The 25690-nt window shown below is 41.4% G+C and overlaps 1 long non-coding RNA gene across 1 annotated transcript; it reads right to left on the bottom strand.

The window, feature by feature from the left end:
- Window positions 1-5810: 5810 nt before the first annotated feature.
- LOC132346576 (uncharacterized) lies at window positions 5811-19492 on the bottom strand. Its single transcript, XR_009496435.1, has 2 exons — window positions 19326-19492; window positions 5811-11543 (listed from the first exon to the last, which is right to left on the bottom strand). It is a non-coding gene; the product is annotated as an uncharacterized lncRNA (long non-coding RNA).
- Between the last annotated feature and the right edge of the window lie 6198 nt (window positions 19493-25690).

Genomic DNA, 25690 nt, shown 5'->3' with positions numbered 1-25690 from the left:
TTGATTCTCTATGATGTAAGTAAGTACAAAAGAGAAAGACCTACAGCTAATGAGGAGCACATCCAGTTTGGCCTGGTGGAAAAATGGAAGAGACAATGCTCTGGGGAGTGTTATATGCGGGGATTTAGGATTTTTGCATCCTGGTGCTGTTATTTACCACTGACTTTCAGTTGTGTCTCAAATGTCAGCAGAACGGCTACTATGACATCATGTCCAGGACGTACCAAATTGAAGGGAAACAGGCTACTAGGCTGGGGTCGCACTTTAAATCAGTCAACTTTATCCCCTATTATCAGATCAGGCACTTTCTTCCAAAGAGACGATAGGAGTCTAAGGAAACTGCAGGACCTTTTTCTTTCATCAATATTATTTTTAAAATATTTGTATGTTTGTATACATGAGTGTAGGACTTCCCTGGTGGCTCAAGCAGTAAAGTATCTGCCTGCAGTGCAGCAGACTTGGGTTCAATCTGTGGGTCTGGAAGATCCCCTGGAGAATGGAATGGGAACCCACTCCAGTATTCTTACTTGGAGAACCCCATGGTCAAAGGAGCTTGGTGGGCTACAGTTCACAGGGTCACAAAAAGTTAGACATGACTAAGCGACTAATCACGCATGCATATATGTATGTATGTACGTATTTTTGGCTGTGCTGGGTCTTTGTTACTGCATGAGGGCCTTCTCTAGTTGCAGTGAGTGGGTGCTACTCTCCAGTTGCGGTGCCTGGGCTTCTCATTGTGGTGGCTTCTCTTGCTATGGAGCACAGGCTCCAGGGCTCATGGGCTCAGTAGTTATGGAGCACGAGCTTTGTTGCTCCATAGCACATGGGATCCTCCCAGATCAGGGATTGAACCCATGTCCCCTGCTTTGGCTAGATGATTCTTAACCACTAGACCACCAGGGAAGTCCTTTCTTTTATTATTTTAAAGAGATGGGATGTAGATTGAGTAGGAAGAGAGCAGGGAAAAATTAAGCAGGGAAAGGCCTCACCACACTGAACTGACCTCGAAGGTTATGGGTTCCTGGGAATGCAGGATGTCAAAGCAAATCAACATACATCTCTCACACACTTCGTAGATGCCCTGGGATCTATCGCATGACACGCAGGCACAGTGCAAGCAGATGTTGTGGGTCACAGATAAAATGCCTTAGTATGGGAGATCTCACTCTAAGAGACTTATCTTTGTTTTTACTTATTATTAAAATTTTGTGAAAAACTGAATTTTACTCTGTATCAGAAGACAGAGAACTACAGCTGGGCATTTTTTCCTTGGTGTACTTTTGGGAGCACTGTCACATTTCTGAGAATTCAACATGTTCCCCACTTGGGCACTTTCCTTATCACATTTTAGCACTGCAAAACCTCCTCCCACCCCTCATGCCCTGCTTATAAGCACAGTCTCCACCCTAGAAGTGCTTCTGTCTTCATGGAAGAGGACAGATGAGACAAAAGGATGAGAGTACCTCCTGAGACTCCCTATTCTGAATGTCTCAGAAGAGCAGCAAACAAACAGCAGGCCATTGGTCAGGCCATCATCACACATCCAGGCCCTAGAGTGAAACGGGCTAAGCCCAGGCCAGTAATGGGCCCTCCTTAGCGAATAGGCCTTAGACATGTGCCAGGAAGATGCTCAGGACTGGTCCTTCAGAGTGGAAGCTGCACCTCCTCCTGGGAAGAAAGGCTCCTGCAATCATAGTACAAATGTCAGCCTGGGACCATCATTGAGGCCACTGTGCTCGCCAGTGTTCTCCTCTCCAGACTGAACCTTTTACACTTGAGGTTCCCAGGGGAAACCCTGGTTCAGGGAAACAAAAACAGCTATTGATGTTTGGTTTACAGGCATTTCTGTACTTCTCCTGTCTTCCTTACTCCCCATGTTCCCCTTTCTTTCAGCCCGCTCTGCAGCCTCGCTAAGGTCTCCCTGGGTTTGATCTCCTGACCTGGGTGCTGAGGCTGGATTTGAAATCTTCTGAAGGGTCCTTAACATGCCAGAGTTAACAGGCCTGCCTGGGCCAGCTGTCGTCTCAGAGCTGCCACAAACTCCAGGGATTGTTTGGCAATAAAAATCAGCTATAAAAGTGTGAAAAATACCAGAGACCCAAATGAGAGAGGGAGGGGAAAGGGAGGGGGGCGATGGCTCTTACACCCTTTAAGTGGACATCTGATTTATTTTTTAAATGGAAGAGCCCCTTTTATAGCTACTGTAGTTCAATTATCTCTAATTTTACACATTTTATGCAAATTCTCAGCATCTTAATTGCAGATGAGAGGGAAACTTATTTTTTAAAGCAGAAAAACAAGGTATAGTTTCCTATCTTCTTTTCAATTTTTAATTCCTATTCTTGGTTCAGCACCATTAAACTTTTAAAACTCTTTTTACACAGTTGTTTAAAATTATGTGTAATTTAAAGCACACTCACAAGTTCACAAATACCCATAGACTTAAACAAGTGGCTTATTTTATTCTTAGACATCACTTTCCCTTTCAGAGAAGATAACTCTGATGTTCTCCAACATATAGTTTCAAAGGATTGCAGAAGGATGTACTCAAAAGGTATCCCAGAGAAACTCAGTGTCTTCCAAATCAAACACATTGAAACACATTCTAAGCATCAAGAGACCTGGAGGCAGGATTTTTGCCTAGATGCTCAGATTTCTAATCAGGAGTGTGCTGATCAAGTGTGTGACCCCAACTCTCTTGAGAGCTGGAAACTCTCTGATCTGTGTGTGTGCTCAGTCATGTCCAATTCTTGGGACCCCATATACTGTAGTCTGCCAGGCTCCTCTGTCCATGGGATTTTCCAGGCAAGTATACTGGAGTGGGTAGCCATTTCCTCCTCCAGGAGATCTTCCCGACCCAGGGATCAAACCTGCATCTCCTGAGGCTCCTGCATTTGAAGGCAGATTCTTTACCACTGAGCCACCTGATCTGTGGTGCTTGCCAATTTCTGTGGTGTAAACACTCCTTTCACAGCCCATTTCAAGTTACCAACATGGTACCAGTGAACATGAAGGTAGGAAGAGATGGGCTTTATTGGTTCTCATGAGCAAAACCAGCTCTAGCACACCCGTATCCGACTTTTTATGACTCCATGGACTGTAGACCACAGGCTCCTCTGTCTATGGAATTCTCTGGGCAAGAATACTGGAGTGGGTTGCCATTTCCTCCTCCAGGGTGTCTTCCCAATCCAGAGATTGAACTCAAGTCTGCTATACTGCAAGTGAATTCTTTACCAACTGAGCCACCAGCAAGCCACTTTCAGCAATTCAGACATACTTCTGGGATTTCAGTTGGTTTCATTCTGATTTGGGGTCTCTAGAGGTAAAAAGCCAATTGAAAGCAAATTTTTCACATTGGATAAAGATTTTAAAGATGTTGTAGATGGGAAACTTAGCAGCATGCTTTCAAACTGAGTCATGAGTTCTAGCCAAGAATCTGGTGATTACCAGCCACCCACCTTGTGCCAAATCTTTGCAATGAAGTACGTTTCTTCATGTCTAAAATATGAATAAAGTTAGCTCCACTGTGGGCTTATCTTCTAACATCAAAAGAGCTAATAGCCATGGAATCACTTGACAAATTGAAAGGGATAAGTGAATGAAAGCTAAATATCTTCATGGTTTATTTCACAATGATTGCTTTACTCAGCAAATATGTCCTGATGTCACCAGGAGAAACACAAAGATGTACATAACAGAATACGTAGAATTATTCTTCAATAGTTAGTGATTAGTGTTTTCATCAGGAAACTCCATCTTGGTCATGTGTGGGAAATTTAAATATTTTTCTGAACGCTGAATCTTGAGAAAAATCAGTCAAGAAATCAGGAAAAGGGGAAAAGCATTACCACTTTCTTGTGAGGGTGAAAGCTTAATTTAGATGTGTGGTAGCCTTCTCCATGGAAAAGGGCAAAGAGAACCTGAGAATGTTCTGATTAAAGACTCCCGGGGAAGGAGGAGAGCTAAGAATCCACGAAAGACTTCAAAGATGCTGGCTTAGCAAGCTCCAAGCCCTCGCCACCTCCTCCCCTGTGTTACCAGCCATATCATATTGGAACCTTCCTCGATGGCTCACACAAACAATCTGCAGCCAAGAGACTTTCCAGTCGGTCCTCCTTTTCCTCAACAACCATATTTTATTCTAGCACATCAAGCAGAGGGAACATAATCATTTGCCTGCAACAAAAATTCAGACTCCTCTACAAACAGAAGCCACTGGAAACAGAAAGGAAGGCTGTGTGTGTAGCACTTCTCATTAGGCCCTCTGCCTAAGCATAATTAGGCTTGCTCCCACTAATGCTGGACTCCAGGCAGCCAGTCCAATACTTATTTTTCCTAGAGGAAAATGAAGAGTACATCTGAGTCCCTGACTTTTACTTCTTCCCTTTCCTCCTTTCCCTTTGTGACTTCATGCTGGTTTGCAATTTGTGTTTTCACCACTGTAGTTAATTCTAGACACAGATGATCAACTCAAAGCCTCCTTAATAGTGGAAGTACCTCTAAGTAAAATTGTGTAAAGTTCAACACTTCGATGGAGAGAACCCCTACCAATCCTTTCATCTTGTATTTAGCTGCTACCCTCCATCAAAGTTACATTAATAGCATAATTAAAGAAATCAGCTTTTTTCCCAACTTGCCTAAATAGCAGAGCCCGGTGGCTTGACAACGTTACCTCTATTTTATAGGAAGTACCACTACCTAAATGGTCTGAGACCTTTTCTACACAACCCCTGGCAGATGAAATAGTCCACCTTGAGCATGTGACTGAAACCTGACGGCTGAAAAATACACATGCCTCATAATGCATGTCAACAATTTTACTATCTGGTACAAATGGAAACTTGCTGAATTTATTTCTTAAAATGCTTTTTATGCTTTTCTTGGTTCTGGCTTAGTGGTAATGTATTTAAATGTCTGGGAGAAATATTCAAAAGAATGAAACACATAACTTTACTTGAGATGCCTACATTTCAAACCAAATACTGGCAGATCAGTGAGTATCCAGGTTAATACGCTCCTTATTTGATTAGGATAATCCACGGAGACACTGACTCATTCCTTCAGATCCTGCCTTTTAACCAATCAATATTTTTAGGGTTATGGTTTTCAGAAGGCAAGTGATAATTTTGGAGATAGCATCTCAAGGTGCAGCTGACATTGAGATGCATATTTAATACGTTCTTAGAGTGACAGAACGCAGCAACATTGAAAACTCTCCCCGGAAATCCATGCACATGGGCACACCCACACCCAGGATTCCTCTAACCATTGAATTCTTGAAGCTTTGATATAGATTAAACAAATCAGCCCTCTTTTTCTTAATGATTTTTCTTTATGTGAACCACTTTTTAGAAATCTTTATTGAAGTTGCTACAATGCTGCTACCTTTGTATGTGTTTTTGTCTCAAGGCATGTGGAATCTTAGCTCCCTGACCAGGGATGGAACCCACACACTCTGCACTGGAAAGCAAAGTCTTAACCACTGGATAGCCAGGGAAGTCCCAGAACACAGGCTCTCATTAATGCCAATAAAAATGAGAAAATTCAAGCAGTGGGCAGTGACTACCTTCCCCTTGAAGGTCCTGTATTTTCACTATAGGGGGACCCCTAGAAGGAAAGGAAAAAAGCCGCTTTCTACCCAAAGATCAATAGTGGGGATAGGAGGAAAGAGCTGTTGAGGGCGGCAAAGCAGTGAGCTGGTCGTCTGCCTGAATTAGCACCTGTCACTACCCAAACAGAATGGGACCACATGAGCACAAGGGAAGGTGGGGAGAAGCAAAGGAAAAACATTAGACTTGGATTTTTCAGAATGTCATTAAAATGTATCTATTTTAATTTCATGTGATAGAAGTTATCTGCCTGCTTTGTATTAATTTTGCCTTGACTGAAATTAGTTGTCAGACCTCTGTTTATAGCCTAATTACCTTTTTCCTGAGGAAAAAAAAAAAAAAAGAGCTAAAAGAAATAACAGTAAATCCGTAATGGAAAAGCTACAGCAAGTGTGTAGTATCAGTACAGACTGGGGATGCTTCTAGGAACAGGGTTTGAAAATAATATAAAGCAATCTGGAGAAGCCTTGTCTTTCTCAGAACTAGGATTTTGCTGCTTCTCTTGATACTGTTTGGTGCCATAGTTGTGACTTGTGGCCACAAACACTTGGGATTTAAGCAGTGCTCAGGGCAGCTTCAATGTTGCTAAGTCCTGTCCAGTTTTTTGTGACCCCCATGGACTGCACCACGCCTCGCTCCTCTGTCCTTCACTATCTCCTGGATTTTGCTCAAATTCATGTCCATTGAGTCAGTGATGCTATCTAACCATCTCATCCTCTGCCACCCTCTTCTCCTTTTGCCTTCAATCTTCAATCAGGTGACCAAAGAATTGGAGCTTCAGCTTCAGCATCATTTCTTCTAGTGAATATTCAGTGTTGAGTTCCTTTAGGATTGACTTGCTTGATCTCCTTGAAGTCCAAGAGACTCTCAAGAGTCTTCTTTAGCACCATGGTTTGAAAGCATCAATTCTTCAGCACTCAGCCTTCTTTATGGTCCAACTCTCACATCCCTACCTGACTATTTGAAAAACCATAGCTTTGACTATGCAGACTTTTGTTGGCAAAGTGATGTCTCTGCTTTTTAATACACTGTGTAGGTTGGTCACAGCTTTCCTTCCAAGGAGCAAATGTCTTTGAATTTCTCGGCTGCACTCACAGTCCACGGTGATTTTGGAGTCCAAGAAAAGAAAATCTGTCACTGATTCAAATTTTTGCCCCTTCTATTTGCCATGACGTGATGGGAACAGATGACATGATCTTAGTTGTTGTTGTTGTTTTTTTAATGTTGAGTTTCAAGCCAGCCTTTCCTTTCTCTTCTTTCATCCTCATCAAATGCTCTTTAGTTCCTCTTCACTTTCTACCATTGGAGTGATATCATCTGCATATCTGAGGCTTACATTTCTCAGGAAAATCTTGATTTGAGCTTATAACTCATCCAGCCCAGTATTTCACATGATGTACTCTGCATATAAGTTAAATAAGCAGAGTGACAATATACAGCCTTGTCATACTCCTTTCCCAGTTTTAACCGGTCAGTTGTTTCATGGCTAGTTCTAACTGTTGCTTCTTAACCCACATACAGGTTTCTCAGGAGACAGATAAGGTGGTTTGGTACTCCCATCTCTTTAAGAATTTTCCATGTTTTGTTGTGATCCACACAGTCAAAGCTGAGAAGGAAATGGAAACCCACTCCAGTATTCTTGCCTGCAGAATCCTGTGGATGGAGGCACCTGGTGGACTGCATCCCATGGGGTCGCAAGAAGTCAGACATGACTGACTATCACACACACACACACACACACACATACACACACAGAGAGTTAAATGTTTTAGCATAGTCAATGAAGCAGAAGTAGATGTTGTTTTGGAATTCCCTTGCTTTGTCCATGATCCAACAAATGTTGGCAATTTGATCTCTGGTTCCTCTGCCTTTTCTAAATCCAGCTTGTACATCTGGAAGTTCTTGGTTCAAGTACTATTGAAGCATAGCTTGAAGGACTTTGAGCATAACCTTGCAAGCATGTAAAATGAGTGCAATTGTATGGCAGTTGGAACATTCTTTGGCATTGCCTTTCTTTGGGGTTGGAATGAAAACCAACCTTTTCTAACCCTATGGCCACTGCTAAGTTTTCCAAATGTGCTGACATATTGAGTGCAATACTTTAACATCATCTTTTAGGATTTTTAAATGGCTTAGTTGGAATTTCATCACCTCCATTAGCTTTGTTCATAATAATGATCCCTAAGACACACTTGACTTCACACTCAAGGATGTCTAGCTCTAGGTGAGTAAATACACCATCGTGGTTATCTGAGTCATTATGACTTTTCTTATATAGCTCTTCTGTGTGTTCTTGACACCTCTTCCTAATCTCTCCTGCTTTTGTTAGGTCCTTATCTTTAGTTGTGGCATGTGTTGTGGCACATGGTATCTTTAGTTGCAGCATGCAGGATATAGTTCCCTGACCAGGGATTGAACCTGGGTCCTCTGTATTGGGAGCCCATAGTCTTAGCCACTGGACCATCAGCAAAGTCCAGTTACAATGTAGTGTCATCTATTTTATTTGGCTCTCTTACCAAGCTAGCTAGAAAAACGAGGGTTCACTCAAGATCATGGGTTGGCAACATTTGTGTTAAGAGACAAATGGTAAATATTTTAGTTTTTATGAGCCATATCTTCTTTATTAAACCACTCAGCTCCGCTGTTGTGGTACAGAAACAACCATTGACAATATGCAAATAAATGAGCGTGATTGTGTTCCAATACAACTTTATTGACAAAAACAGGCAGTAGGCTAGATCTGGCTCTCAAGCCATAGTTTTCCAAGCCCTACTCAGGATAATTCAACCATGGAACGTAGGCAGAAACCAATGTATGCATGTCACAGCACAGAGTAAATGCTCAACATGTATTCTAAACAAAAAATGAGTGTGTATATATATATATATATATATATATATATATATATATATCCAGACCACACAAACAAAAAACTTAATAGCAGAAGCATGGAGCTACATCCAAGAAGAACCCTTACAGTTTTAGTGAATTCTTATAATCAACAAGAAAAAGTAGTAGACAAATATGGTGTGGACAGAGGGGCAAGATAAACAAACACAGCCTGCTTACCATCTGAGCAACCAGGGAAGCCCTACTAAAGCTTAGCAAAAGGCAAAGTTCTCTGCATAATTAGCCATAGAGAATGACACCATATTATGGTCAGTTCAGTTCAGTTCAGTCGCTCAATCATGTACGACTCTCTGTGACCCCATGGACTGAAGCATGCCAGGCTTCCCTGTCCAGCACCAACTCCTGGAGCCTGCTCAAAATCATGGACATCAAGTCGGTGATGCCACCATACCATCTCATCCTCTGTTGTCCCCTTCTCCTCCTGCCTTCAGTCTTTCCCAGCATCAGGGTCTTTTCCAATGAGTCAGTTCTTTGCCTCAGCTGGCCAAAGTATTGGAGTTTCAGCTTCAGCATCAGTCCTTCCAACGACTATTCAGGACTGATTTCCTTTCGGATTGACTGGTTGTATCTCTTTGCAGTCCAAGGGACTCTCGAGAATCTTGTCCAAAATCACAGTTCAAAAGCATCAGTTCTTTGGCACTTGGCTTTCTTTATGGTCCAACTCTCACATCCATATATGACTACTAGAAAAACCATAGCTTTGACTAGATGGACCTTTGTTGGCAAAGTAATGTCTCTGCTTTTGAATATGCTATCTAGGTTGGTCATAACTTTTCTCCCAAGGAGTAAGCATCTTTTAATTTCATGGCTGCAGTCACCATCTGCAGTGATTTTGGAGCCACCCCGTGCACCCCGCCGCCAAAAAAAAAGTCAGCCACTCTTTCCACTGTTTCCCCATCTATTTGCCATGAAGTGATGGGACTGGATGCCATGATCTTAGTTTTCTGAATGCTGAGCTTTAAGCCAACTTTTTCACTCTCCTCTTTCACTTTCATCAAGAGGTTCTTTAGTTCTTCTTCGCTTTCTGCCATAAGGGTGGTGTCATCTGCATATCTGAGGTTATTGATATTTCTCCTGGCAATCTTGATTCCAGCTTGTGCTTCATCCAGCCCACCATTTTTCATGATGTACTCTGCATATAAGTTAAATAAGCAGGGTGACAATATACAGCCTTGGCATACCCCTTTCCCAATTTGGATGATGCCATGTAATAACAGGTTTACAATTATGCCCTCTGCCATCAACATAAACAAACATTGCAGGAAATATTGGCTATGTTAGGGCAATGCAAAATGTATTTTTTAAAGATGTGTATCAAAATGATTAGTTTTTAAAAAATGATCTCCCTTGAAAAGATGAACTTGAATTATGTCATAAATAAGGACCTGATTTGGGGGAAACATTCTGGGTCTCGGTCTTGGTACTGCTCCTTGCCTTTTGTTTGGCCAGTTACCCCATCTGTATTACAAAGATTGGACCATATGATCTGTGATACACAAACTTTGACTCTAAACTCCTATGATTCCAGTGCTAGCTTCACCTATTTGGTTTTTGTTTAGAGGATCCCCAACTTATTCTATTATGCTGTTTACCTAAGAATGTGTTATTGAACTGCCTTTGTTTTCTCCTCTACTGAGCAAGTTTCCATTCCATCCCAAACCCCTCACAGCAAGAATCTTATCTTAAATGTTAAGGCAGCTCATCTTCTGCACAGGTACCTAGAGACAGGCTATAGGCAGGACAGCAGCCCAAGACCCCTCTCCAGGCCGAGCCTGTAAAGCCACCCTGGGCATCCTGAGCATTTCTCAGCTGGAGGGGCTTTCCCCACTCAGTTCCTGGACCATTGCCAAGAAGATCTGTCCAGCTGTAAGCCTGATTTTATATAGTTATTTTCACTTATTTTTTATTTCACAAGATGTAAACGAATCTGTTTAACTAGGAAATCACGTCCCTTGAAAGTGATTATAACCTAATTTGACATGCAGTATTTGTATACTTATTCTAGTGTTATGATGCATTCACTGTGTTTACATAAATAGAGATTTCTGTATAATTACTACAAGATAATGTAAAGAGTTAATCACATGAAATCCCCCCAAATCTCATTTGAGTGAATTTTTTTTAACTTGAATTCCAAAATGTTCTCTAAAACATTTTTGAGAGCCTTACAAAAACATCTGCTTTTGTCATCCATTCTTGTTTGCTCATTAATTGATATAGTCAGATAAATTACTGTAGGCCTAATATGTACACCGACACCAATAAAGACAAAACAGGCATGCCTATTGCCTTCAAGAGCATTGCGTCTAAACAAGTCTGGAAGCACTTCACAAAGAAAGGTGCCCCTTGATCTTGTCTGGTTATCTTAGATAATCACTATACTTTCTTCATGAAAAATACAATGAAAAAAACATACAAGAATGCTTTGCATAAAAAAAAATGAGAGGCAAAATTAGCATGAAATTCTAAAGACAGGGCTGCAAATATTTTAACATTTTCCTCTTTTTATATTTTATTGACAAGGGAAGGAATTTCTCCCAAACTGAAATATTTTACTAAATCTAGGAAGGAACAATCACATAAGGATCAATTGAATACCTCTATACTTATCCACCAATTTAGGAAAGATCTATTTGTCTCTCTTCTTGAGGTTAAGTAAATGCTTCTCATTGCACCCATTTGCTTTCATTCATTCCATTTATACCATTGCCAACCTGGGCCTTAGCATCTTTGAGGGTGAAGTAATAGGTAAAAGGTCTGCCAAAGTACACCAAGCTGTGTCTATGGTGAAGAGAAAGCTGAAAAAATGTCTACAACAGAATCTGTAGATGTTCAAAAAGCGAGGATGCCAGTGCGTGTGTACACATGACAAACACCATCCCTTCATCCCTTTCGTTGGACACTGTACACTCAGGTGAGCCAGGCAGAAGGAAGCACCTTCAATTCTCCTAAGAGAGATATTCCTCCATCTCCATGCTCTAAACCTCCTCTCAAATCCTTGGGCTCTTCTCTTCATTGTGTTTCCTAGAAGACAAATGACATTTAGACATAGTTATAAGGTAATACCTTTGGCAAAATAGAACATTTATATTTTCAGAATGAATTTTGTACAATTCCTAACCAAAATTTGTCAGCATAAGACACAGAGATTCAGGAATAAAATAGATTACAGGAATTACTTCTGGTCCCCTTAAAAAAAAATCCAAGTCAGTTTTAAACCTAGGATCCCAGTCCTTCAACATAATTTTATTCAAATCAAAATACACTGACTAAAGTGCCTTGTATGCCTAGTAGTTCATGAGTACAACTAGTTTTCTTGAAAAAAAGGAATAAAGAGTACATATCATTTGGCAATAAAGTCCTACAGAACTAAAACATAATGTATATTACAATGAGCATGGCATTATATCACTATTTGTTCAACAATTTATTCATAAACTATTTCTATAATGGTATTATTCTGAAACCATCAATTTGTCAACCCTTAGAACAATGCCCTACAGGTAAGCTAATTAACCATGTATGGCCTATTTGCTATGTAGGTTTTTCATGTAGGTTCCCTTTTGCCTTCCATTACAGACAGATTCAGGGTAGTCGTCATGGTGAAGAGTCATAATAATGTGCTTTGGATTGCCTATGAGTACCATGTTCCTATGAGCAAGTTACTCAACCCTTCTGTGCTTTAGTTTCACTTCCTATAAAATAGGAATAGCTCCATTGTTATAAGATTTAAATAACTTATACATAAAGGGGACTTAGAGCATTGCCCGACACATGCAAAAGACAGTAATATTTGTATTTGAGTAGAAGCAGCAGTGATCACATTGGCTTTGGATGTGATACACTCACTGCTGTGTTTTCCTTCTCCATTTTTATATAGCCTATTCTCTAAATGCTAAATGCTAAACCCTCTTCTCCATTTTTATATAGCCTATTCTCTAAATGCTAAACCCCTGTGGAACATTATCAATGCCAATAGGGGCCGCAGGTAATGACAATAACCTGTGCATGCTAAGTCACTTCAGTCATGTCTAACACTTTGTGACCCTATGGACTATAGACCACCAGAGTCCTCTGTCCATGGTATGCTCCGGGCAAGAAGACTGGAGTGGGTTGCCATGCCCTCCTCCAGGGGATCTTCCTGATCCAGGGATTGAGCCCACATCTGCTGCATCTCCTGGATTGGCAGACAGGGTTTTTTACCACTAGCACCACCTGGGAACGCCTAACAACAACCTACGTGAAGTCATTTACTGAGGTGATTAAACTAACTTCTGTTAGGGTGTCAAACTGCCTGAAACTGGAAGACCTAATAAGAGGGTGGATGTTAGGCTGACAGCACTTACTGTAAAAGACTGATAGCTACTTTCATCCTTGCTCTATGGGCTCCCATTGTGGGCCTTATTGCCTTTGAGAAATTCTCACCAAGGCCCATGGCCCAGTTTACAGATTGCCTTTCTAAATTCTCAGTGAAAACAACCTAGACTGGAATGAATCAACACATGAAAAGGATTGTTAGGCAGGTCTTCTCTCTGCCTAGGTATCAGTGATTGCTACAGAGATGAGGGATCCAGTCATTTCTCTAGCTCTGAATTGTCATTTGACCTATAGCGGATGTCATCAGTTACTAGGGCCCTATTTATTTCTACGATGTGGGAAGAAATCCACCTTATTTATCACTGGGATCAAATACAGGCAAGAGAATGGTTGAAAATTTACAAGTGTCTGATGATCAATATTAATATCAATTTTGGGAATTGTTCAGTAAAAACGTATTATTAACTGGTATCCAAGGATAGGCTTAGGGGTTGTAAACACACTTCTTATACCAGATTCCTGATTTATCCACTTATCTAATTTATATGCCTTAAAAATGTATAGTCATCTTAAAGCCATATATTCTTAAAGCACTGACATCTGCTATTCTAGAAAATGTCATTTCACATAGTTTTCTACTGTAACAACTGAAGTTGTATCTTAATGGGATTCAATAAGGTTTCTAGAGTAGAGAGAATAATGAATGATTCTTGCCTGAAATTTGGGAACAGTGTCCCTGCTAATATCTCAAATCCAGTAATCTGCCAACTCTTCTAAAGTATGACTTGATTCTTCCATTTCTTTCCACCCCACTTTTAGGCTCCTGTTCCAAACCTACGTCACTCTCCTCAAGAGTACTTAAAGAGTCCCCAGCTCCCAACTGGTCTCTTCTTTTCCATGCTTCCTCACTTCAATCCATTTTTCACAAGGAGCCAGAATAATATTTTTCAGATGTTAATCAGATTATGTCACTCACTGCTTAAATTTTGTTTTCAATTAAACCTAATAAAATCCAAATTTCTTAACTTTGCAATAAATCCCTGTAGACTTTGGTCCTCTCTCATTCTCCAGCAGCCTTATGTTTCATTTCCCCCTTTCAGATAGTTCACTCACAGGTGTGTTTTTGAACTCGTTGAACATGCCAAGTCTTTGCATAAGCCATTCCCTATACCTGAAACACACTCAGCCCTGTGTGAGTTCTCAGCTCAGATGTCTCTTCACAGAAAGATCTTCCTGGATTGCCTAATCTAAATTAGGTCCTTCTTACTACTTTCTCAGAGAACTTATTTTACTGACCACAATTTAACTGTGAGTCTCTATATGTGATGTTTGATGTCCACCTCTCCAACTAAACTGGCAATTCATGAAAGCAATAGGTTTTATTCCTTTAATGTGTTCATTTAAGTATAATTTGTTCAGTATGGTACACCCGGTACTTGTATACTGCCTGGCACATAAGAAGTCCTTTTGGAGAGAGGGAGGAGAGAAGAAAGAAAGAGAGAGAGGAGAAGAGAGACGAAAAGAAAGAAGGAAGGGAGGGAGGAGAGGGGAAGAGGGAGGAAGGAAGAAAAGAAGGAAGGGACGAAAGATAGTCACCGTGCAGCTTGTGGGATCTTAGTTCCCTGACCAGGGATCGAACCTAGGTTCATGACAGTGAAAGCCCAAGTCTTAACCACTGGCCTGTCAGGGAACTCCCCAAGCTATTATATTTTTATTTTTACCCATTGTGCCGTTGACAAGCAGTGTGACCTTGAGTAACTGTCATAACCTCTCTGTATCGCTTTTTCTAAATATAAAATGATTCAGCCTCATCAGAGATGGGAAGGTAAGAGGGAAAGATGTGATAAGAGGGCAATCTTCAATTCCTTGCATTTGGGGGAAGGAGGAAAGTTGGAGCAGAAGAGAAAACCAAGTAACAAGTTGGTCCTACTCTGGGTTTGGGTCCCTGGGGTACAGGAAGGGCAGGGGGACAGAACTCCTGCCATAACTTTCTCAGAGCAGAGAAGACCTGTCCAGGGAGACAGCAAATCTATTGAACTTCCTCACCCCCAGTGTCACACAAACACCGTGATTTTCCATGGAAGGAGAGGGACCCAGAAGAGGTCCTGGAAGGCCCTGAATGCCTGTGCCTCAGTGGATCTGTATGGATTGGTGACTATAGCAGGATTAACACAGGCCCAGTGGATGGATGCCCAACCAAGGGCAGATGCCCTGCCCCCCACCCCCACCACCTCCATCACCTGGGTACTATTGAAGGCCCCAGAAATGAGGGACAATCTTAAGGATTTGATGGGAGGAAGCTACAGTGACAGAGATTACATTTCTGCCTCCTGCAGATTGCTAGCATGAAATGAAAGGAGAATAATTTGCATAAAATAGTTACATATTCTTATACACCTGAATTTGTGAGTTGAACTCCAAACCCGCCACATCATAATTTTGATTAATTTCCTTTGTCTTCTACTTCATTGACCACGTGCTCTTTGTTCCTCTCATCCTTCACTCTTGTCTGATTTTCTGTCTTCATTTTATCTTCTCTGGGTCTCTTCCTTTTATTCTGCTCTCTTTCTCAAGCATCCCCCTCCAGGCATCTCCTGGGCACCCCACACTGCCTTCCAGCCCACAGTATCCAGAGCAAGAGAAACTGAACCCTGAAATGGAGGCTCAGTCTTCTCTCCGCCTTCCAAACTCCATTGCCGCCATGTCTCCATCGTGTTCCCTGATGTCTTATTGCCTCTCATTCTCACCTGCTCCCCAAGTGGCTTTTGTGCAGTCTTTTTTTAAATTCCTTTTCTCTTAGACTCCACTGTGATTTTACTAATAAAAACGTTTCCACAGAGCAAAACAGCTTATAAAGAAAAAGGAAAACAGGCTAAGATTCAGGCTAAGATTCTTCCCCTGAATCTTTTTTTTTTTTTTTTTTTAATATTTACTCATTTATTTGGCTGTGCAGTCTTAGTTGTGGCACATAGAATCTTCCATTTTTGCCGCAGCATGTGAGAACTAGTTGCAGCCTGTAGAACTAGTTCCCTGACCAAGGATAACGTCTGAGGCCCCTACATTTGGAGTCACTCGACCATCAGAGAAACGTCATCTCCTGACTGTCAGTACTTTTCTAGAATGGACGATGCTATACCATCCCTGGCCCCACTCTCATAGACACCCTGCTGTCTAGATGGATCTGGATCTTTAGAAAATTCATATACCTCTTAATCTTATCTAATTTGATGCTTTTGCACACACTGTTCTACCTAAAGTGGCTTCTCCTCCTCTTCATCTGTGCTAATATTATTGTGTGTCAAGGAACAATGGAAGACATTCCTCAACACTTTCTGTTCACTCGAGCACAACTAACCACACCCTCTCACTTCCGTCCCTTATAGCCTGTATCCTTCTCTTGGACCCTATCCATGTACTGTCATAGGAAGTCACCCATCTCTTTACCATATACATTCTCGCTCCTGAATAAGAGTAGTAGATCTTCAACATCAGGAATGTATCTTTCTATTGATACTATTATTATTAACAATGATAACTTTGTTATAGATGTAGCAGGTTCCACCTTCAAGATGCACTGAATGCCCTTTATTGAATGAATCAATGGTATTAGCTGAATATATGTTTATTAATTGAGTAATGAAATATGGAAGGAACAAAGCAAGTATGTATTGAATAAAGGAATGCCTGAAATTAAGCCAGCAGACTGCCCAGATGTTCTCACTCATAGGGACAGTTCCACAGTTCCAAGTCACAGTTGGATGATATTTACAAGGCTTAATACCATCCTTACTGACTTATCTCAAGTCTTCATTGATATCAGACATAAATGTTTTTGTCATGGAGCCTAATTTAAAACTCTTGGCATATAGAAGCATTTTATTCATAAAACTGACTGCTTATAATCATTTGTTTTGTTTTTAATATAATTTAACTCAGAGTTATCAGATAGAGAGCATTAGATTAATTTTTAATGGCCCAGTAAAGAAAAATGCATTTCAGAAACAAATCTGAGCCAGAGGGCATTATTTCACAGATGAGGGCATGGGGGTGCAGACAGGCTAAATAATATGTCCCCCAAACACACAGCTAATTGTTGAAAAGATCTGGTCAAGAATACGGATCCCTTGAGTGCCCATACCATATTCTCTTCTACATCCTGCTGCCTCTGTTAGTGAAAGAATGAAAGGACAATCTGCAATATTGTCACCCTCCAATTTTTTAAATGCTATAAAAGACCATATCATAATCTGCACCATGTTGTGAGTAGGAGCAGCATAATTCCCAGCACCCTGAGCAAGTCCCTGTGGCAGCTCCTCTCAACATGGGCTGGATTGAAATTAACGTAAACACGTGGTCCAAAAGCAGGCGCACATGGGACAGCCAGGCTGAGCTGAAGCCACTGCCGAGACTTCAACCATGGAGGTGCAGGAATGGCCAAGTTGAAATCAACTACCTCCACCTCACATCCACGTGGTCATTTAAGATCCTCAAGTGGCCATCCCTCCTTCGTCAAGTCCTTGATCGGACTTTAAACTTGTCTCAGTTTTGTGTTAAAAGGAGGCACGATGGCCAAGTATTCCAAAGTCACGTAGGTACCTATTATCAATGGCTTGCTGTGGCAAGGACTTACTCCGTTAACACAGGTAGGTGATATTGAAAAAGCAAAACAAACAAAATCTTGGCTAAGGAACCAAAAGATTAGATTCCATAGCTTAGTCTGCTGTCAGCTAACCATGTGGATTTGAGATTACGTATTCAGTCTATACATTTGTATCAAAAGTGGGTTGGAATAGAAAAATGCTTTTCAGATAGTGTTCCCAGGAACACTGGAATCTCTCAGAGGGACCGCCATGGCTTTATCAGCTGAATTATCAGATTAGACATCCACATCTCCCCAACCTGACTTCAATCAGAGTTGTTCTATTTTCATCTACCTTAGTATCCTGCATTGGAGAAAGCGATGGCACCCCACTTCAGTACTCTTGCCTGGAAAATCCCATGGATGGAAGAGCCTGGTGGGCTGCCGTCTACGGGCTTGCACAGAGTCGGACACAACTGAAGTGACTTCACTTTCACTTTTCACTTTCATGCATTGGAGAAGGAAATGGCAACCCACTCCAGTGTTCTTGCCTGGAGAATGCCAGGGACCGGGGAGCCTGGTGGGCTGCCATCTATGGGGTCACACAGATGGACATGACTGAAGCGACTTAGCAGCAGCAGTATTCTGCATATGCTTAATCAAAAAACAATCCTACTTTAAAAACAGTAGTAATAAAAACAAAATTGCATTGCATTTTCTCCAATCTATGAGGCATCCGGAGGTAGGCTAGGCCTCACAGAGCCTTTCCAATCACACCAGGTAGGTCTGAGCCTGCCAGGGGACAGTCTGTATTATTAAAGTTGCCCACCACAGGAAGTGAGAGAAGCCCTCTTCCCCTTGAGGGCTCTCTAGGCCATACATTACTGAGGATTCTAATTCATCCAAAGGTTGTAAAGGAAATAAATCCCTTTTCTCTATTGCTTAGACATACTGTGAAAAACATCTTGGATCTTAACAGGTGTAATTCAATTCAATTATATTCTCTCCATTAACTTAGTACTGTTACTCTTTGAGGCAGAGATTTGACATTTTGTTGTGTATTTTTGTTACTGTTTTTTCTTTCTAAACTTACCCCAGAAGCTGTAGCTTTATACATCTCCCTAGAGAAAGAAAACTTAGGGTCTGATGTCCTTTTTCCCTTACATAGTTCCATTAAATTCTTCCAGTCTCTGCCGCCGCTGCTGCTGCTAAGTCGCTTCAGTCGTGTCCAACTCTGTGCGACCCCATAGACAGCGCCCACCAGGCTCCCCCGTCCCTGGGATTCTCCAGGCAGGAACACTGGAGTGGGTTGCCATTTCCTTCTCCAATGCAGGAAAGTGAAAAGTGGAAGTGAATTCGCTCAGTCGTGTCCAACTCTTCGAGACCCCATGGACTGCAGCCCACCAGGCTCCTCCGCCCATGGGATTTTCCAGGCAAGAGTACTGGAGTGGGGTGCCATTGTCTTCTCCAGTCTCTAGTTAGTATCAATTGAGTGTCCATTTCCAAACTAGGTGCAGGGAGAAAAAAGTTTAAAAGATGCAGTCCTTGTCTTCAAGGATTTAGTGTGTCTGAGAGAAGAGACTTCCACACACAGCACCAGCAGGTAACAAAGGACAGTGTTAGGTTAGCTGTGAACCCCTACCACAGGTAAACGCCAGACCTACTTAGTGTTAATAGTTTGGAAAGGGTGAGACTGGGGCCAGCTCGAGTTCTCAGAGGTTTGTCCTGTTTGTTTAAGGGCTAAAAGGATGCAAACCCAGAGGAACACCCTTTATGGGAAAGCGTAGAAGGTAGCAGACAACTCCCAATGGCAGAGAGAGGACCAGCTGTTCTGGAGGGAGAGCCGCTATGTCAGGGTACCCAGATACCCAGCCTCCGCCTTGGTGGAGGCTCCTGATCAAATGACTTACACGCTCTGGATCACAACCCAGCATCTTCCAGTGGAAACTGGCTCCTGATCTCCTATTTATCTCGAAGACACATCTCCATTTCTATGTGTTTCATGCTTGCCGTGTGTTTAGTGCTCACTACCTGGGAGAGAGGCACACGTTATTATCACCATAATCATCGTTTACCACCTGCCTGCCTCACTTGAACCCATTACTCATGCCATCCCTCTCCCAGGAGGAGCCTTTCGCCAACTCCCAGGGTTCACATATCTGCTTTTGGGAGATGAATCAACCAAATGCTAAATTTTAAAGTGACCACTTCCAAATGCTTGGGGGAACATACAAGGGGAAAAGGTATTAGCTTTGGGTTTCTCAGAAAATATGCTTATTTTTCCAAAGTGGAGGATGCCTGAGGGTGGGTGAGTGCCCTCTCAAAGGCAGTAAGAAGCAGCCTGCCAGGTGACTTAGAGAAGACAAGTGCCAGGATTTCTTCCAGAGTAGGGGTCTTCCCACATGTGAACAAACTCCCACATTTCCCTAGGTCTCCCATGATCTCTTTTTCCTAAATCAGCCATGATAATATGGGAATAAATTCACTTTTTCTAAGGCAGAAATACTGCCAGACTTGTTAATCTCATGCAGATGTGATGTTACTTTTACTGTGTTGTAATATGGCTTCTTAAAAAAAAAACAAGTGGGAAGGAGGTGGGGGAAGAAGAGCCCACCACCAAAAAAAACAACAAATATTCGCCAACCCATATGGTCAGTAATTGCTGTTTAATAGTCCTCCTATTACAAACCTAAGAGGCAGCAGTCTGAATTACCAGTAGAGTATTAATAAACAGGAATGAGTTAATAGAGCATAAAGACCTTCTCCTGGAACAGTGGGGGAGTTGAATATTCTTTTCTTCAGTCAGCTGTAAGTAATTACTGCATGGTGTGCTTCTGACTATTACCATAACAGAGCAATTGGACGTGAAGAATGGATAATAGTACGGACATGGAGGTATTTTTAGAATATCAGCAGTGAAGCAGGTAACTGGCCTACTCCAGAAGAAACCTTTAAATAAGTTTAGAAGACTTTTTTTCTCCCCCCACCCCTTCTCCTTATGACATTTAGCCAGGGTAGAATTTTAAAAAGATCAATCTAATAAATTATTAAAAATAACTTTACAAAGAGGATGCCTGTGATATGTAAATAAGAAGGCAAGAAGGGAGGAAGGAGAAGTCTAAAAATGCCCAGGCGGACCGGGAGGCATCAAGCCTACGTTACTGTAACTACATAATCACGGGTTCCTTTCTGCTCCTCAGAGACTGCAGCCCGGATGCGAATCTGCTTGACTGGCTCCCACTGGCTGCTCAGGTGAAAGTGGAAATATTCAAATCAGAGCTGTAACTATGATTGCTGGAGTTGTGGGTTTTCTAAAATTGAGTTAGTCATCCTCGGTGATTTAATGATGCATATCATTTATTTTAAAATATTATTACAGGGGCATTGACTGAGCGGCGGCGCCTTCTTCGCGGGACTGGCCATTATGCGATGCGGCGGGGGATGTCACGGGCGTCGGCAGGCTGGGAGGCTGTCTACCGGCACAACATATGTTCTCAGACGCAAACAGCTTGAGACTTCGACTCAGAAAGCGGTAATTTTGCAAATGCACACAAATATCATTTAAGGGGTATTTTGAAAAAAAAAATTTTTTTTTTCAGGGTATAGGTCCTTCTCCTTTCTCCCGGCTGCACAGGCCGATGCTGATTTTTCAATTTGCAGGTTTGTTAAGCATCATGGAATGTTTTGGTTCTCAATCAAGAATATTCTTCCCAAGTGGTTCCAAAGTCCTATGCTTGAAAATAAATGCGTGTCCTCTTTGTCTCCTAGCAGCATGTGTTCCAAGGTACAATAGCTGCACAGGACAGAGTGAGGCAATGCCTTTGATCGAACCGTCCTATAGGTTTTTAACCGGCCACGCACCCAGGCTGGACGCTTTCTTCAGCTTGCTGTCTTCTCTGGGCTGTGCTGGTGGCTGGAGTCCAGCGGAGATGGTTAGGAATCAGGACCCAAGTCCTCCTTCTGGCAGGATTCCTGTCCTTCCTTGTGGCATAGGAGCTGAACAGAGCCTCAACTGCTTCAGCACTGATGACCTCCTCTGGGCCCCAACTGAAAAGAAGAGGTGCAGCCATTGGGACAAGTGGCCATGCTTCACTGATCTCTGCCCACTGCTTTGAGGTCTTCTGACAAACACATGTGTGTGAGATAAACACTGTCGCATTTATTTCCCCCGAAAAAACCACATGATTGCATCTGAGCTCCACCAGCCAGCATACTCTGATTCAACTAGACACAGTCCCTTTCTTGCTAAAAGATGCTGCAGTGTAAATTTACAGCTGTGGATTTCACCTTTTTCACTGGTCGTTCTTAACAGAAGTCAAGGGCACACCTCTAGAGGTGTTATTGTGACCCAGGGAGAGGACCCGCTCCTTGGTGTGGCTGGTTTTGATTTCCTTGTTTCACATGTTGTGCTGTGCTTAGTTGCTTAGTTGTGTCTGACTCTTTGTGGCCCCATGGACTGTAGCCTGCCATGCTCCTCTGTCCATAAGGATTCTCCAAACAAGAATACTGGAGGGGGTTGCCATGCCCTCCTTCAGAGGATCTTCCCAACACAGGGATCAAACCCAGGTCTCCCACATTGCAGGTGGATTTGTTACTGTTTGAGCCCCCAGGGAAGCCCCTCTTTTCCTTAAGTCTATACAAAGATGAGGGCAAAAGAAAATATGGCTTATTAAAAGCCAACATTTAATCAAGTTTTTCACAATGAACCAAGATCAATGGTCATTTCTAAAAAGTGTTGAAGATCTCATGATTTCGGGCAGGGGTCCCTAACATCTGGAATCTAATGCCTGATGATCTGAGGTGGAGCTGCTGTAATAATAATTGAAATAAAGTACACAATAAATGCAATGGGCTTGAATCATCCTGAAACCATCCCCCCTCCCTGGTCCATGGAAAAATTATCTTCTACGAAACCAGTCCCTGGTGCCAAAAAGGTGGGGGACCATTGATTTAGGGCATTTCAGTGATCAGCATCTCTGTGTTTCTGATTCATTTTGAGATACTAATGAGTGACTTTATATGTGAGTGCAAGTTTGTGGTCATGAGTGTGCCCCACTTGAACTTGTTGACACCCTGATGAATCATGAACTTCCCGAGGGCATGGATTACACCTTTGAGGTTTACACTCAGGGTTACATCCTTGTCCAAAGGACCAGCACAAGGACTTCCCAGGAAAAGATAGTCAACAATCAGGGATGTTGCTGTTTCAGATCTAGAAACCCTCTAGGGAGCCAAACAATAAGAGGTTTTTCCCAAGAGTGAGACTAAGGGGAAAAAGAAGGCACCAACTCCTTTATATCTGCAGTTAGTTCTCAGAAGCTCAGGGCAAAAGAAATACCTGGAATTGTTAAGAAGCCAGCTATTTCCGGAGGCCACCATTTTACCTCTTGAGTATTTTTGCTGGTATGTCTCTAGTTAAGAGTTCTTAGCTCTTAAAAAGGAACACATTTTCTTTTTTTTTTTTTTTCCTTTTAAATTTTATTTTATTTTTAAACTTTACATAATTGTATTAGTTTTGCCAAATATCAAAATGAATCCGCCACAGGCATACATGTGTTCCCCATCCTGAACCCTCCTCCCTCCTCCCTCCCCATACCATCCCTCTGGGTCGTCCCAGTGCACCAGCCCCAAGCATCCAGTATCGCGCATCGAACCTGGACTGGCAACTCGTTTCTTACATGATATTCTACATGTTTCAATGTCACTCTCCCGAATCTTCCCACCCTCTCCCTCTCCCACAGAGTCCATAAGACTGTTCTATACATCAGTGTCTCTTTTGCTATCTCGTACACCAGGTTATTGTTACCATCTTTCTAAATTCCATATATATGCATTAGTATACTGTATTTATGTTCTTCCTTCTGGCTTACTTCACTCTGTATAATAGGCTCCAGTTTCATCCACCTCATTAGAACTGATTCAAATGTATTCTTTTTAATGGCTGAGTAATACTCCATTGTGTATATGTACCACAGCTTTCTTATCCATTCATCTGCTGATGGACATCTAGGTTGCTTCCATGTCCTGGCTATTATAAACAGTGCTGCGATGAACATTGGGGTACACGTGTCTCTTTCCCTTCTGGTTTCCTCAGTGTGTATGCCCAGCAGTGGGATTGCTGGATCATAAGGCAGTTCTATTTCCAGTTTTTTAAGGAATCTCCACACTGTTCTCCATAGTGGCTGTACTAGTTTGCATTCCCACCAACAGTGTAAGAGGGTTCCCTTTTCTCCACACCCTCTCCAGCATTTATTATTTGTAGACTTTTGGATCGCAGCCATTCTGACTGGTGTGAAATGGTATCTCATAGTGGTTTTGATTTGCATTTATCTGATAATGAGTGATGTTGAGCATCTTTTCATGTGTTTGTTAGTCATCTGTATGTCTTCTTTGGAGAAATGTCTATTTAGTTCTTTGGCCCATTTTTTGATTGGGTCATTTATTTTTCTGGAGTTGAGCTGTAGGAGTTGCTTGTATATTTTTGAGATTAGTTGTTTGTCAGTTGCTTCATTTGCTATTATTTTCTCCCATTCTGAAGGCTGTCTTTTCACCTTGCTAATAGTTTCCTTTGATGTGCAGAAGCTTTTAAGGTTAATTAGGTCCCACTTGTTTATTTTTGCTTTTATTTCCAATATTCTGGGAGGTGGGTCATAGAGGATCCTGCTGTGATGTATGTCAGAGAGTGTTTTGCCTATGTTCTCCTCTAGGAGTTTTATAGTTTCTGGTCTTACGTTTAGATCTTTAATCCATTTTGAGTTTATTTTTGTGTATGGTGTTAGAAAGTGGTCTAGTTTCATTCTTTTACAAGTGGTTGACCAGTTTTCCAAGCACCACTTGTTAAAGAGATTGTCTTTAATCCATTGTATATTCTTGCCTCCTTTGTCAAAGATAAGGTGTCCATATGTGCGTGGATTTATCTCTGGGCTTTCTATTTTGTTCCATTGATCTATATTTCTGTCTTTGTGCCAGTACCATACTGTCTTGATAACTGTGGCTTTGTAGTAGAGCCTGAAGTCAGGTAGGTTGATTCCTCCAGTTCCATTCTTCTTTCTCAAGATCGCTTTGGCTATTTGAGGTTTTTTGTTTTTCCATACAAATTGTGAAATTATTTGTTCTAGCTCTGTGAAGAATACTGTTGGTAGCTTGATAGGGATTGCGTTGAATCTATAAATTGCTTTGGGTAGTATACTCATTTTCACTATATTGATTCTTCCAATCCATGAACATGGTATATTTCTCCATCTATTAGTGTCCTCTTTGATTTCTTTCACCAGTGTTTTATAGTTTTCTATATATAGGTCTTTAGTTTCTTTAGGTAGATATATTCCTAAGTATTTTATTCTTTCCGTTGCAATGGTGAATGGAATTGTTTCCTTAATTTCTCTTTCTGTTTTCTCATTATTAGTGTATAGGAATGCAAGGGATTTCTGTGTGTTGATTTTATATCCTGCAACTTTACTATAGTCATTGATTATTTCTAGTAATTTTCTGGTGGAATCTTTAGGGTTTTCTATGTAGAGGATCATGTCATCTGCAAATAGTGAGAGTTTTACTTCTTCTTTTCCAATTTGGATTCCTTTATTTCTTTTTCTGCTCTGATTGCTGTGGCCAAAACTTCCAAAACTATGTTGAATAGTAATGGTGAAAGTGGACACCCTTGTCTTGTTCCTGACTTTAGAGGAAATGCTTCCAATTTTTCACCATTGAGGATAATGTTTGCTGTGTGTTTGTCATATATAGCTTTTATTATGTTGAGGTATGTTCCTTCTATTCCTGCTTTCTGGAGAGTTTTTATCATAAATGGATGTTGAATACTCTGGAGGCAACAAATAGTAGAATAACAGAGGCAGAAGATAGGATTAGTGAATTAGAAGATAGAATGGTAGAAATAAATGAATCAGAGAGGATAAAAGAAAAACGAATTAAAAGAAATGAGGACAATCTCAGAGACCTCCAGGACAATATTAAACGCTACAACATTTGAATAATAGGGGTTGCAGAAGAAGAAGACAAAAAGAAAGACCATGAGAAAATACTTGAGGAGATAATAGTGGAAAACTTCCCTAAAATGGGGAAGGAAATAATCACCCAAGTCCAAGAAACCCAGAGAGTCCCAAACAGGATAAACCCAAGGAGAAACACCCCAAGACACATATTAATCAAATTAACAAAGATCAAACACAAAGAACAAATATTAAAAGCAGCAAGGGAAAAACAACAAATAACACACAAGGGAATTCCCATAAGGATAACAGCTGATCTTTCAATAGAAACT

This window comes from Bos taurus, chromosome 11 (genome assembly GCF_002263795.3).
Source record: "Bos taurus isolate L1 Dominette 01449 registration number 42190680 breed Hereford chromosome 11, ARS-UCD2.0, whole genome shotgun sequence".
Lineage (NCBI taxonomy): Eukaryota > Metazoa > Chordata > Mammalia > Artiodactyla > Bovidae > Bos > Bos taurus.
Note: the sequence above shows the minus strand (reverse complement) of the source record. Positions and strands in the feature narration are given on the sequence as shown.